Source organism: Macrotis lagotis, chromosome 1 (assembly GCF_037893015.1).
Source record: "Macrotis lagotis isolate mMagLag1 chromosome 1, bilby.v1.9.chrom.fasta, whole genome shotgun sequence".
NCBI classification, from domain to species: Eukaryota; Metazoa; Chordata; class Mammalia; order Peramelemorphia; family Peramelidae; genus Macrotis; species Macrotis lagotis.
In genome coordinates, this window is record NC_133658.1 from 751,713,411 (window position 1) to 751,728,243 (window position 14,833).

At 35.8% G+C, this 14,833-nt stretch overlaps 1 protein-coding gene across 6 annotated transcripts in view; it reads left to right on the top strand.

Annotated features, from left to right (window-relative positions):
• Nucleotides 1-14,833, top strand: part of KCNJ1 (potassium inwardly rectifying channel subfamily J member 1) — a 60,282-nt gene that overhangs the window by 31,863 nt on the left and 13,586 nt on the right. For 4 of the 6 annotated variants that reach the window (XM_074216346.1, XM_074216348.1, XM_074216345.1 and 1 more), the window contains 2 exons: nt 2,956-3,123; nt 5,976-6,014. The gene's annotated coding sequence lies outside the window, so the exon portion shown is untranslated. The remainder of the gene's footprint in view (nt 1-2,955; nt 3,124-5,975; nt 6,015-14,833) is intronic. The other 2 variants (XM_074216351.1, XM_074216349.1) reach the window with 1 other exon arrangement.

Here is a 14,833-nt window from a genome sequence, read left to right on the forward strand (position 1 = left end):
ATTCTCAAAGTGGGGAGAGTTCATGTGATCAAAACTATTTTCATAGTAATATTAAGATGCTTTAATTTCTAATATTGCAAATATTGATAGATATCCAGGGATGCTCTGGAGCTAGATGAAACAGGAAGTGGTTATAAAATTTTCAGTGTGAGCATCTTGAAAATCAGCAAATGCTACAATTCAAGGCTAAATTTATTGGTTTGTTGATGGTCTGTACTTAAGAAAGGGATAAGGAATTGCTAATAATGCAGGATAAACTTACAATTGTATATTGCACATACATATTCTTAAAGAGTTAGTTGTTAAACAATTATAAACAAACCCATAAATAGAACTCACATTAAAAAAGTCCTTAGGGAGGTCCTTAATTTTTAAAAATGTAAAAGTGATTTCCTGAGATTAAAAAAATTGAAAATTACTGATCTCTTGCAATCTCCTAGATTCCTTCCAGTTCCCAAATTCTATGATTGGAAGATTCATCAACTTCTGGTGTGCAATGGATAGTAGGAAAATAATATGAAAAGGGCAAAACAAAACAAAACAGCAAAATTGATCTTTTCATTTAATCTCAGTGGGAGAGTTCCTGAATCATTGAACAATAATTAAATCATGGTCAGGGAAGATTTGATATCAAGTGTATTTTACTGCTACCTATTTGATTATAAATATCTTGAGGTCACTCTCCTGGATCACCATGTCTGGTGGAAGGGTTTAGGTAATTCAATGAAACTGTGAGCTTATCTATGCACACAGAAAGATAATAGTGGAGAGTTTGGTAAAAGATGATCCATTAGAGAGGGAAATGATAAAACACTCTAGTATTTTTGCCAGGAAAACCCTATGGATAGTATTAAAAGATATTAAGAGATAAGACATTGGGAAGGTGAACCCCTCAAGTTGGAAGTTGCTTAATATGTTCAATGAATATGAGTTTGAATAGACACTGGGAGATGGGTCATGAAGTCACAAAGAGTCAGACACGACTGAACAACTGCAAAATAACTACAACAACCACCTTGGGGTGAAGAATTATTCCTTAATTAAATGTGCAGAATAAGAATGAACATGACCTGTGGGAGAATTTGTTTTGCTTGACTATGCATAGTTTGTACATGGTTTTGGGGGGGGCGGTTAGAAAGGGCAGATGAGAGGGAAAGAAAAATCAAAGATTTTTTATTTTAAAAAAAACTATGACTTACATAATTTTTTTGTCCTCAATCCCCCCTCCCCCATCATAGTGTCTGCATATAATACAAATGTAATACCTTCCCCCCAAATTGAAATAAATTCTAATTTTCTGAAAATAAATGATTTTGGTATGGGGTACCTGGTGGTTCCGAGCATATTCCATAAACCAAAATTCCTTCTTTAACTAGCTATTTTGGTTAAGTTGCATATAACTCATATATCTGCATAAATTTTGTACAAATGCTTGATTAAATAGAGTCATCTTTTTTTTATAAATAATCACAGAATCTAAGAGTAGGAAATAAAGACAAGAGAAGAAGCATTTATAATTATCTACTATGTGCCAGACACTATGCTAAGCATATTATAGATATTATCTAATTTTTTTTTTTAGGTTTTGCAAGGCAAAAGGCATTAAGTGACTTGCCCAAGGTCACACAGCTAGTGTGTTTGAAGCTGGATTTGGACTCAGGTCTTCCTGTCTCCAAGACTAGTGCTCTATCTACTGCACCACCACAACTGATTTCCTTTAAAATAAAAGCAGGAGCAGATTTCAGATTTAGATTTAGATTTTGACTGGTAATTGTTTAACCATTATTTTGACTATTTGAATATTGAATTACTTTAGGGAGCAGAGGATCAATATTAGAATTCTTTTAATAAATTTTTCAGATGTCTTTAATTTTATGTCTAATCAACTGATAAACTGATATATATGAACATTTTTTAAAAAAAAACTACAAAAATTGAAAAAATCAAATGAATATGACTGAACAAGTGACAAAGACACAGAAACTTTAATTGACTTGTCAGTGGTCATGTAGCTCAGAAATCTGAGAGCTAGGATTCAAAATTAAGGTTTCCAAATCTAACTCGTGTTCTTTCTACCTTTGCACACACTCACTCTAGTTGTTCCTTCCGTGTTTTTTTAAACTAACCTTTGGAATGGGAAACTCCTGTGCCAAGGAAGATGCATCACTTTCTCTGTATAATATAATCTCTTTTGTTGTGGTGGGTTTTGCCAGGCAATGGGGTTAAGTGACTTGCCCAAGGTCACACAGCTAAATAAGTATTAAATTTCTGAGAGCAGAGAGTTCCTCCTAACTCCAGAACTGGTTCTCTATCCACTGCATCACCTGGTTGCCCTGTATAATATAGTCTTAAAGAGTTGTCTGGGTCTTTGACATATTTAGGAGACTTATCCAGGATCACCCAACCAGTAAGTGAAGAGATAAGGCTTTAATCTGAATCTTTCCAACTCAGACATAAGCACTTTATTCCAAGCTGCCTCTCTTTTAGAATATTCATAATAAATCTGTCTTGAATAGAATTCTACTGACATAAAATTATTCTGGAACACACACATCTAATGCATTAAGTAAAATACTCATACACATAATAGTAGTGTGATTTTATTTGTTGTAAGAAGCTCTGCTCTGTTGTCCTTAAGTAACAGGAATGGGTTAATGAGGATAGAAATCAAGTTAAACTTTTTCCAACCATTTAGGCCATAAGAAATAATTCTGTATAAAGAAGGCTTTCATAGCTAGGAAACAAAAAGAATCACTGAACACAGATGGGAGGTAAATCAAAACTACATAATGACTCTCAGGCAGAATTGGGATTAGAATTCAGAACTCTTGCTCCTTCTACCTTTTCCAGTTTGTCAAGTCAAAAGTGGTCTCATTTATAAAGCCATTGGTTTATAGGAGATACTCTTTTTTCCAGATTCTTTTTCCAGTTGACTATGTTGGTGTGTTCCATTAGGTTTCCTGGCGACTGTTGTTTCATCCTCAATTGTTGAATTGGAGCAGATTATCTCTGAAGGCACTAAGACTCTGGAATTCCAACCACTTGGCCTCTCCTAAAGGTAACCAAGTGTATCAGAACCATATGCAGCTTTGAGAATCATCTGCTGAGCCTTGAAGGTCACAGGTAAGTAACTTTAGAATAAAAGGATCAACTGGGTATTCATTAAGGTAATCATTTTCTAGTACAAATTAATTCATCAAACATTCAATAACAACAACAATAATAGTAACAATTGCCATTTATATAGTACTTGAATTTACAAAGTGATTTATAAACATCCTCTTATTTTAGCCTCACACCAATCCTGGAAAGTAGGTGCATTATTATCTCCATTTTACAGATGAGGAAACTGAGGCAAACAGAGTAATAAGTTTCTTTCTGACTCCAAGTCCAGAGTTTTAAACATCTATTAAATGTTTACCATGTGCAAGAAACTAAAGTTCCAAAGGTGAAAGATGACATTGTCCCTGCTCTCAGCAATGGGATACTGCATGTATACAAATAACCTGATACAGAGTAGAGTATGAAACGGGTAAAGGAAAACTTTGAGGAGAGAGAGAGAGAGAGAGAGAGAGAGAGAGAGAGAGAGAGAGAGAGAGAGAGAGATCAACTTCAGCTCTAGGAATCAGGGAAGGCTTCAAAGAGAGGTGGTACCTAAGCAGATCTTTGAAAGAAGAAAGAGAATTAATCAGGCAGAGTATGCTTCAGATCTGCACCAAGGCATAAAAGGAAAGAGGGAAAAGGTTGTTATTGGGAGGCATCTATTTTCATATTTGGTTGATGTAATTTGGTAGGTAAAGGGAAATTATGTGAAATAAAACTAAAAGATAGATAAGAACAAGATTATGAAGAACTTTAAAACTCAGCTAAGGAGTTTTTATTCAAAGGATAATAGAGAATTACAGAAAGTTTTTGAGCACATGAATGATTTGATCATATCTGAGCATTTGAAAGATTATCTTGGTAGTTCTAAGAGAGTAAATTAGAGCAAGGAGAGACTAGAAGTAGGAAGACCAGAGAAAGGCTATTAAAAGAGTTTAGTGAAAAATGATAAAGACTTGAGCTAGAGAGGTGGCCAAGTAAATAGAGATATGGGATGCATGCAAGAGATATTCTAGAAATGAAATCAACAGGATTTGGTAACTAATTGAATCTTGAGGGCAAGAAAAGAGTCAAGCATGACTTAATATTTGATACCTGAATGACTGGTGGGTCCAACAACAGCAACAGGAAGACTAGGGAAAAAGTGCAGATTTAAAGGAAAAGAGGATAATTCAATTTTGGACCTGCTGAATTTGAGGAGGCAATGGAAAACTGTGGAAGAGATCAGTAGCTGTGGTAATTATAAGGTACTGAAGCTTAAGGAATTGTATTGGAGTTGGATGTACAGGGATACATCTCATGGAGTTGGATGTGCATACACAGATTTAGATGTGAACTAAAAAGAAGAGGTCCCTGAAGCCATGGGACTAAATGATATTATCAAGGGTCCATGAATAGAAAGAGAAGCTTCCCAAGGACAGAGCTTGAGAGATACCTTTACTTAGGGATGAGGAAGAGTAGGAACCAGTGAAGAAGACTGAGAAAGACTAATCAGATAAGTAGGAGAATTTCAACAGAATGGTGTCATAATGAAGGAGAAGGAAATATACAGAAGCAAAAAAAAAGGAGGAGGTTCATAGTGTCAAATACTTCAGAAAGGCTGAGAAGGATGAGGACTAGGAGAAGGTATCAAATCTAGCAATTTAGAGACTACTAAAAATTCTGAAAAGTGCAGTTACAGTAAATTAATGGACTCAAAATATAGAAATCAGTGAGTGAATGGTAGCAGGTAGCTGGTGTTCCTTTATCTGAATCTTAAGCTGTAAAAGGAAGGAGAGATCTAGAATGATAGTTAAGAAATGCTAAGACAAGTAAGAGGTTTTTTTTTGCTTTTTGTTTTTGCTTCAGAATAGAGGAGACATGAGTTATATACAGCAAGGCTTGTAAATAGACAGAGTAGGTAGTCAACTATAGAACAATTTGGGGTGCATAGCTATAACCTCCCTGTCCCCAGGAGTCCCTCCCTTTTAGGTACCACAGTGCTTGAAATTCCATAATTGAAAACTCATACCTTAGAATAAAGCTTGTCCTTTCTATATCCTATTTTAAAAGAATATATCCCATTGAGTTATATTTTACTGTGAATCAGCGAAGCTCCAGAGTGGAGCAGCATGAGGGGAATGGGGTCTTAGAAGGCTGGGAGACAAAGTTACCAAGCAAAAAGAAGAAGAAAAAGAAGGAAAAAGAAAGGAGAAAGAGGGTGATGATGATGATGAAGAGTTATAGAAGGCAAAACATAATTTCACCTATTTTACAATTTTGCCAACTGTGGGTCACTCTCATTGTGCATTGGTTTACAGTGCCTTAAGTGTATAATGGGCAAAACCTAGTTCATATTCAACCTATACTAGATTAGGGGAAAAAATCCCACTGCTTTTGTTTTTCACTAGGTTTAATCAAAAGGATCTTTAATGTTCCTGCTCATAGTCTTTTGCACACTCTCTTCATCCAATGGAACATAAAAGGTCTCATGGCTTATAGATTAGGGCACTATGCCAACCACAGTGATTTCTGGTAGGGAAAGTAAAGGTGACCCATACCCATACTTCAGGTGATAGCATATAATTAATTCAAAACAAAGGCATACTCCAGCATGGGGCAAGCCATAAACTCTCTGAAGGTCAACAAAAATCCTGGACATTTTCCACTACTAGTTGAATAATCCTTAATTTTGCTGTTGAGATAAACTGTGCTTTAATTCAACTCCATTGTAGCACTAACTCCTCAGTATGGTACACATCAATAACAACAATAATTATAGTTCAAATTTTTATAGTGCTTTAAGAATTTCAAAGCATTTTACATAAATTGTCTTTTTTTTGATTCTTACAAACCAGGTGATAAACACTATTATTTTTGTTCCCATTTTACAGATGAAGAAACAGTGTTTAAGTGACTTCTTTGAATAGCTAGTAAGTATCAAAGATGAGATTTGAATCCAGATTTTTCTTTCTTTAAGTGTAGTACTCTATTAAACCCTGATGCCTCAGGGCCCTGTATCATCTAACATTCCCTGTCAATCCCCATCTTTAATTTTATTTTTTTCTATTATCCATTATGTAGCCTCTGCTCCAGCCAGACTGGACTCTTCATTGTCTCATTTCCTTTCAGTCCCATATCTCAATATTTGTCTCATTTCTTATCAATGCCTTGCTCATGACTTTTCTTAGTCTGAAATACTGTCTATGCTCTTCTCTGCTCATTGGGAATCCTTCCCATCAAAGACTATGTTTTATCTGATATATGATTTTTGTCTCTCATTGATCACTTTTTTCTTTGTCCTTGAGATAGCATTCAGTCTGTAGCCTACCACAGCCTTTACTTACTCTCATTTTTATTTTGCTTCACAATTGCTTTCTGAAGAAGCAGAGGATAGAGGTGCTAGACTTGTCGTCAGGAAGACCTGAATTAAAATCTGGCATTAGACACTGACTAACTATGATGTCCTGAACAAGCAATTCAACCTTTCATAGCCTGTTTTGTTATCTGTAAAAAAGAGGATAATATTATCGTTCACCACTCAGGGTTACTATAATGTTAAAATGAGATAATATTTGCAAACTTTAAAGTGCTAGATAAATTCTAGCTATGATTATGATATAAATCAGGACATTCATCATTGACATTGACTTTTCTCCTCTGTCTAATTCTCTTTTTTAAAAAATTTCTTTTTTTTTGGTGGAGCAGTGGGGTTAAATGACTTGCCCAAAGTCATCCAACTAGTAAGTATCAAGTGTCTGGGGTTAGATTTGAACTCAGGTCCTGATGAAAGCTGAGCCAGGGCTCTATACATTGCACCATCTGGCTGCCACTCATTAGCTCTTCACATTATCTTCTATTATTTCTTCTTTTACTCCATTCTGTGATAATGAGGAAGATCTACCTTCAAGGGAAATATTCTAAATGGAGTATTAATTCTCTCCCCTCCCATCTTCTCCATCATATTGTCTTCATAATCACATTTTCAATATCTTCCTATCTCCTGGTTCTTTCCCTGTTGTCTAAAAACAAACCCAAGTTTCCCTTAGCCTTATCAAATCTTCATTAGACCTTCTAGCTATTATTCAATAGTTTTCCTCCCTTCCTTAGCCAAACTCCTAGAAATATCTATATAAACCTATTAGATACACTTTTCCCCTACCCACTCATTTTTCAGCATTTTACAATCTGGTTTCCAACCTCATAATTCAATTAAAATTTCTTCCTCCAAGTTATCAGTAATATCTTAATTGCTAAGTTTCATAGCTTTATCTTAATTCTCATCCTCATCTTCATTATTTGACCCTAATGCATTTGACTCTGATGATGAATCTCTCCTCCAGGAGACTCCTTTCTGGGTTTTTCTAACACATGCTTTCTTGATTCTTCTTCCACCTATTCCCTCCCTTTCTTTTGAAAGTTTTTTTAAAATTCCAGATTTTGACAAGCATCAAAAAATATGAGCATTCCCATGTACAAAGGAAACATAAAAAAGAATTTTGAGCATGAAACCACAAATCTCTATTTCATACAGCTTGCTTTTCCTTGTAAGTATATAATAAGCTCAAAATGTAACTTTCTGAGATATTTATCTGTATTTCATTCTGGGCTTCCTTTTGCTTACATTTTAAAATGGTTCAGTGATCCTTTTTTCCATTTTTTTTCTATTTTTTTTTTGGTGGGGAAGCATTCCTATTAGTAGATTCCTTCCCTTCTATTCTTTTGTACCTCCTCATGTCCCAAGACAATGGGAGAAAAGCTTTGTAAAATTTACATAGTTATAAAATAGTCACATTTATTCTTTCTAAATACATATATATATTTATATATACACATATGTATGTATGTGTCATTATATAACTTTAGTCCTTTGACAAGAGATAGGTAGCATGCTTCATCATCAGTCTTCTGAAATAGTACTGGTTTGTCACATTGATTAGAGTTCTTAAGTCTTTCAAAGTAGTTTTTCTTTATATGACTGTTGTTATTATAAAATTTGCTAGTGGGGTTTTGCTCACTTTATTCTATATCAGTTAAAAATGTCTTCTCAAGTTTCTCTGAAACTGGATTTTCATCATTTCTATTACATTAGTGATAACTTGTTAGATCATTCTCAATTAATAAGCACACCTTTACCATCCAATTCTGTCAGAATAAAAGAAGTCCTATAACAATATTGTGTTGTCAGATCCTTTTGTTTTTCTAAAGTCACACAATGAACCCATTCATGGCACCTCAAACAATATATTATTGTGCTAGTTTTCTCTCTATCCTTCCAACAATTGCCAGTTTTACTCTTGAGTTTCATCTTTGCCAATCTTATGGAAAGGAGGTGGGACCTTAGAGTTGCAAATTTTTTAAAAATTGCAGCATTATTTTCATATGGTTATTGTTAGCTTATATTTTTTTTTCTTTTGAGAACCTTCTGTTCATATGCTTTGAAATTGTCCATCGACTTGACTCTCCTTCTCAGTCTGTTTTTTTTAACACCATCCATATTACAGACTCTGAATGTGCCTCAAAGTATGTTACTCTTCTCTAACTTCTCACCTGGTGATTTCCCTCTCCCATTGGTTTATGCATCTGACTATGAGATCTAGAAATCCATCTCCTGACTCCAGGGCCAGTGCTCTAACTATTGTGCCACAGATGGCTCTGTGACCTTGAGCAAGTCATTTAACATTGCTCCCCAAAATTCCAAACCACAAAATAGTAGATTCAACCCTAGTTTCTCTCCTGAACTCAATCATCAACTATTAGGTATTTTGAACTGAATGGACAAGCAGTATCTCAAACTCAACATAGTCAAAACAGTTTTCTCATCTCCCCCATCCCCACCTCAATCTACCCCTCTTCTGAACTTTCCATTTTCTCTTAAGGGCACCATCATTTTTCAGTGATCTAGTTCATAACTTGGATGCTATCTTTGTCTTCCCACTACCTCTCTCCCTATATATCCAATCAATTGCCAAATATTTTCTATTCAGCCTCTGTAATATTTCTTTCAACTATACTCATCTCCTTTCCCATATGTCTGACAGCCTAGAAGAGGCTTTTATCACCTCTGTTCTGGATTACTAATTAAAACCCTGCCACTGGAATTTGTCTCCCTGCATCAGATCTTGTGCCACTACCAATCTATCCGATAGCTACCAAAATGATTATCCTAAAAAGTATGCCTGGGGCGGCTAGGTGGCGTAGTGGATGAAGCACCGGCCTTGGAGTCAGGAGTACCTGGGTTCAAATCTGGTCTCAGACACTTAATAATTACCTAGCTGTGTGGCCTTGGGCAAGCCACTTAACCCCATTTGCCTTGCAAAAACCTAAAAAAAAAAAAGTATGTCTGACCTCATCACTGAAAAACTAGATTAACTTTGTGTTAAAATGAGGAGCAAATAAAAGAGATTGCTTGGCATTTAAAGCCCTTCATAATCTAGCCCCAACCTACCTTTCTAGTATCATTCTTTTTTTTTCCAGAGTGATTAAAATGGTTTTTATTAAGATATCTTAACAAAATGGCACACCTTTTTCATGGTGGGAGAGAGGACCGGGGAAATCTCAACATACAAGCTCTTTTATGCACTTTGAAAGACTTTGTCCCTGCCCCATTCATGCCAATCATAGACTGGGCTCACAAATCTAATTGATACATTGGTTCCTATATGTTTCCCCACCCTGCTCATTATACTAATGATCAAGAACAGATAGATCTCTTGAGCATGTGCAAAGGAGAGGGTCAAGACTAGGTTATTGTAATCTAGTTTGTCATTTTCGGAATGGCATTAGGAGAACTCTCCCATCTAGTATCATTCTTTATTATTTTTCTTTATGCAAACTAAGGTTCAGTTACATTGATCCTCATTATTCTTCACATATATGGCGCTCCACTTCCATACCTTTCCATACCTTCCCATGCCTGAAATTTACTCCCTTTCTAACAGAATATATAGTATGTAGGGATATGTAGCTCTCTTCAAGACAGCTCAAGCACTGTCTTCTATATAGACTTTCCTATATAGCTGCTAGTGTCTCATTCTCCCCAACCCCAACTCCATTCCCATGTACCAATGTTGTATATATATCATGTATATATTTTTGCATGTATGTATAGATTGACTGCCCTAATAACATCCTGAGGGCAGCTACTTTTTCACTTTATTTGTCTTTGTATCTCTACTGCCTACACAAAGGGATATTTAATAAATGATTATTGCTTATTGATAACTATACTAAATGCTTACTGATGAGATTCTATCTTGGTCATTCTTAACAACTTGAAATTACAGGCTGTTATGACTTTCATTAAAACATCCACCTGAAGGGAAAGGGAAAAGAACAAGCATTTATTATGTTCTGAGCGTTGTGCAAAGTACTTTACAAATATCTCACTTCATCCTCACAACAATCCTATTAGTTAAGTGCTGTTATTCTCCCAGAAAACTGGAGCACATAAAGGTTAAATGACTTGTCCCAGATTTGATGTTGCTTGTACTCTCCATAGAAGCAACTCAAATTTTAGCATTTTCCTCTGAACACAGCAGACACCGTTCTTACTGTTCTTGTACATATCTCCTGTCATCCCCTGCAGAGAGAATGGGTTCAAAGATACAAACTTTGCTTTCACAGATGGCACACTGACATTTTTCTATTGATAGCTTTAGACAAGAAGCTGCTAATCAACCTAACATTATCAGTAGACTCACTCCAAAGGCAATGAGATTGTCCCCATCTCTAAGTAGTTTGTGTCACCACATTTTCCAAGAGTCATAGAAAAGTTCCAGGGGGCTTAGAAAACTCTTTGAGACATGAATTGGAATTGGTAGAATCCCATTAGACATCTTGTTTTCATTTACTATGGGAATCCAATAGTCTTCACTTCAGAGTTCTATTTATGAAAACCACTGACTACCTGGAAGATAGGGGTATCTTTTATCTGTGAAATGGTGTGCTCACTAACCATACAACCATATTAGACCTAATTGTATATTAATGCATATATATGCATATATATACTAATGTATACATAGGCACCTTGTTAGGAGAGCAGGAGTATTTAGATTTTCCTACCATGTACTATATTAAGGCATTCTTTAAATGATTACCCTGGATTCTAGTAAACTGGTCCGTTCTGAAGTACACATGGACTGTGTACAGCAAATTTACTGAAGCCAGTATCTAGGCCAGGGAGAGCCGGTCAATTTTCATTGGTATGCCTGATAATTTATAATCCAATTTCAATGCTGCAAGAAAAGTCTACCAGTTATTCAGTTGGTCAATAAGCAATATTAAATGTTAGCTATGGTCCTAGGCCCTGGAGTGAACCAGTATAAATAGAGCAGAACTAAAACTGAAAAAACTGAAAGAAAATACTATGTTCGGAGAACCATGAGGAAATCAGGCTCACGGGAGGGGATTATGAGTGCAGATTATGGTGGGTATTGAAGGTATTTAAAGGAAGGGATCATTGAGGTAAGGGTATATGCAACAGAGAATGAAACAGTAGAAAGGGAAAGATTGAAAATTAGTGAGAAAGATGGGATGATTATGGGGAATAATCTGCTGGAGAAGATGAGATGGGAGTGAATTAATGGCATATGTTTGGCATTTGACCTTGGTGAGAAAGACTAGTTTGTCAATAAACACTTGAGTAAAGGAGGAAAAAAGAAAAATGATAAGAAATTATGAGATATAGAGAAGGGGTAAATATAGTTTATTTACAAAAACATTTATTTTCTTGGTAAAGTATAAAGTAGGATTGTCAGTGGAGAGGATGCATAGAGAAAGTAGTATGGAAAGCTTGAGAAGGGTAAGTTTAGAATAATCAATGTGGATAATGTGATAATCAAATAGGAAGTTGTAAAAGTCCCTGAAATATGCAGCTAGGTGGTTCAGTGGATAGAGTGCTGCATCTAAGGTCAGAAAAACTCATTTTCCCAAGTTCAAATCTGGCCTTAGACATTTCCTAGCTGTGTGATCCTGGGCAAGTCACTTAATCCTTTTTGCCTCAGTACCCTCATCTTTAAGATGAGCTGGAGAAGGAAATGATAAGCACTCCAATATATTTGTCAAGAAAATTCAAATAGGGTCATGAAGAGTTATGACTGAAATAACTGAACAACAAAAGTCCTTGATGTGGTGAAAACTTGGTTAAGATTAGATAATATGAATTTTTAGTAGACGGTGGCATAATTTCCTCTAGATCTGTTAAAACTTGTGAGTCACAGCTAAGGTGATAGATGGTGTTAGTAATTTAGGGTTGGGTTTGCCAAGGCATGAGCTGTGATAGGGCAAATGAACAAGGGATTTTGGAATGGAGTTAGTTTAAAGCTGAACTGATTTACTAAAGGATTGACACTGGGAAGGGAAGAATGTGAAACCAGAATAGAGATGATAGTTTGAGGAAGTCTGGAGACATAGAAGAATTGGACTCATGGTGTCATGGTGAAAATAAAGAATAGGTTAAGACATGTCAGACAATGATAGGAACTTATGATAAAATAAAGCAATTTCAGTGATCATGGAAGTAGAACATTTGTGGTGACTCATTACTAATACATCATTTGACTGAGAGACCAGATAAAGGACACCTTCTGTCTAGTGATGCCTCAGTTAAGAAGTAAATAGAGAGAAGAAAAGGCTATTGTATAACATCAGATTTCCTTTTGAAATGGAATAGTCTTGCTACAAAATATTGATGTCCCAGGAAAACATAAGATAGAAAAACATTGGAAAGCTGTCTGACTTTAAGTCATCAAGACTAGCAAATCTGACAGCCTACAAAACAACTGTAGAAAATAAGTGAGATCCTTTGCAGATAATACACTGCCACCATTCATTGTTGATAGGGGAGTTCTTTGACCTCTCTGTTGAATAGGAAGAAAAGGCTATTGGGAAGGTGAACCTTCCCTCCAATGTATTGCCATAAAATGGCTCATATATGGAAGATGTGGGTCAAAAATCTAGATAAGAGGAAGACAAATTTGTATATACCCTTAAGAAATAGAAATGGGTGCCAGCTTGTCTCATTCTAAGGGTGACCCTTGCCTGGGGAGGGGAAGTTAAATGTGGAGGTCATCTCTTTCCCACCCACTTACCTAGCCTTGAAGGTCCTAATGGAACTGGAATCACCTGCAGGGATGGAACCCTAAAAGACAAAAGATAGTTTCATTCTCCCCAAGTTACCCAGAAGATCCAGTTTTGGAGATGCAGGATAAATCTATCCCAAAGGCAATCTTGCTCCCCCTTAGAAGAGGGGAAAATTGACTCTTCAGAAGCATCAAGTCACTGCAGAAATGCCCAAACTGGTCAATAAGTAGACTGATATGCAATGATGATCAAGAGTTACTCATGGAGTCTTCTGGGGGTTTCTGATAGGAGGGAGGCACATTTCATTCAGGAGAAGTCACTGAAGTATAAGTGTAGGAACAGCATTTTTTAGTTGAGAGGGGAATATAAAAAGAATAAGCTGGATCAAGTAAAGTTAGGAAACCTCTTTCCCTCACTACCTTCTCCTGAATATGATATGAATTCCTTGACCAAGATGAAAATTATATGGACAAAGAATGAATTCCCTTGTCTTGTGTCTTCATTGTTTTATTGATTAGACCCCTTTTTCTAGTAACAACTCAATTTTGCAGAAGCAGTTGCATTGAAAATTCTTTTAATATCACACTTCAGGAATGAAAATTTCCACTGAGCTTTACCTTGGTTTTTAAAAGGAGGCAGAAAAAGATTGACTGAGACAGAGGTATCTGGACAAATCAACTTGCAAGTGTAACTTTGACGAATGCATCAATTTGGCACTCATGGGGAGCCATATTACCTAGATGTTAGTATCCAATTTCCCAGAAGACCCTAAGTAACTGGAGTCTTTATGTTTTTTAAAACACAAGTGTTTTTTTTAACTGATGAAGCTTCCTCTATCACTGATGCAGATGTCAATTCAACTGTTATATAGAGACTTAGAGACTTGCCAGAGGCGTTGAAAGATTTCCAGTTGCTCCAAATTAGATTGTAAACTCCGGGAAGACATTTTTGTACTCACATTTTTGCCTTTCTTTGTGTTTACCTGTACTTAGTACAGTGCCTGCCAAAAAGTAAGTACTTAATAAATACTTGTTAACTTTCTGAGATGAGAAATTGCTTAAAACTTCAGTATTTACTAAGGGCAAGAGTATAAAAGTATCTTATTATATTTGAAGTGTCATCATATAGAGTTCCAGAGAATCACTGAATTTAAAAGTTTGAGAAGGCTCAGTAGCCAGATAATGCAACCCATACCTGAAAATGAATTCCTTTGATAACATATCTGATAAGTGATTATTTAGCCTTAAGTTAAATACTTCCAGTGAAAAGAAAGTACTTGTCTCCACAACTGGCCTTTCAACTTTTGGATAGTTCTGATTCTTAGGAAAAATTTTCCTATAATATCACAGAGAATTTTACCTATTTACAACTTCTAGCCATTGCTTCTAGTTCAACCTTCTTGGGGCTAAGCAGAACAAATGAAAATTACTTGTCTGCAGAATATCACTTCAAATGCATGGAAACAGGCTACCCTGTCCCCTTCCACCGATGCCTTCAACCAATCCTCATATGGCTAGAACTCAATGTCTTTTAACATTTTGATTATCTCACTCAGTGTCCTTCTTAAGATTAACTGAACACAATATTTTATTAGTGTTCTGACAGAGACTGAAAACAATAGAATCTTTATTTCCTTATTCCTTTAACCTCTCTCTGTCTCTGTCTC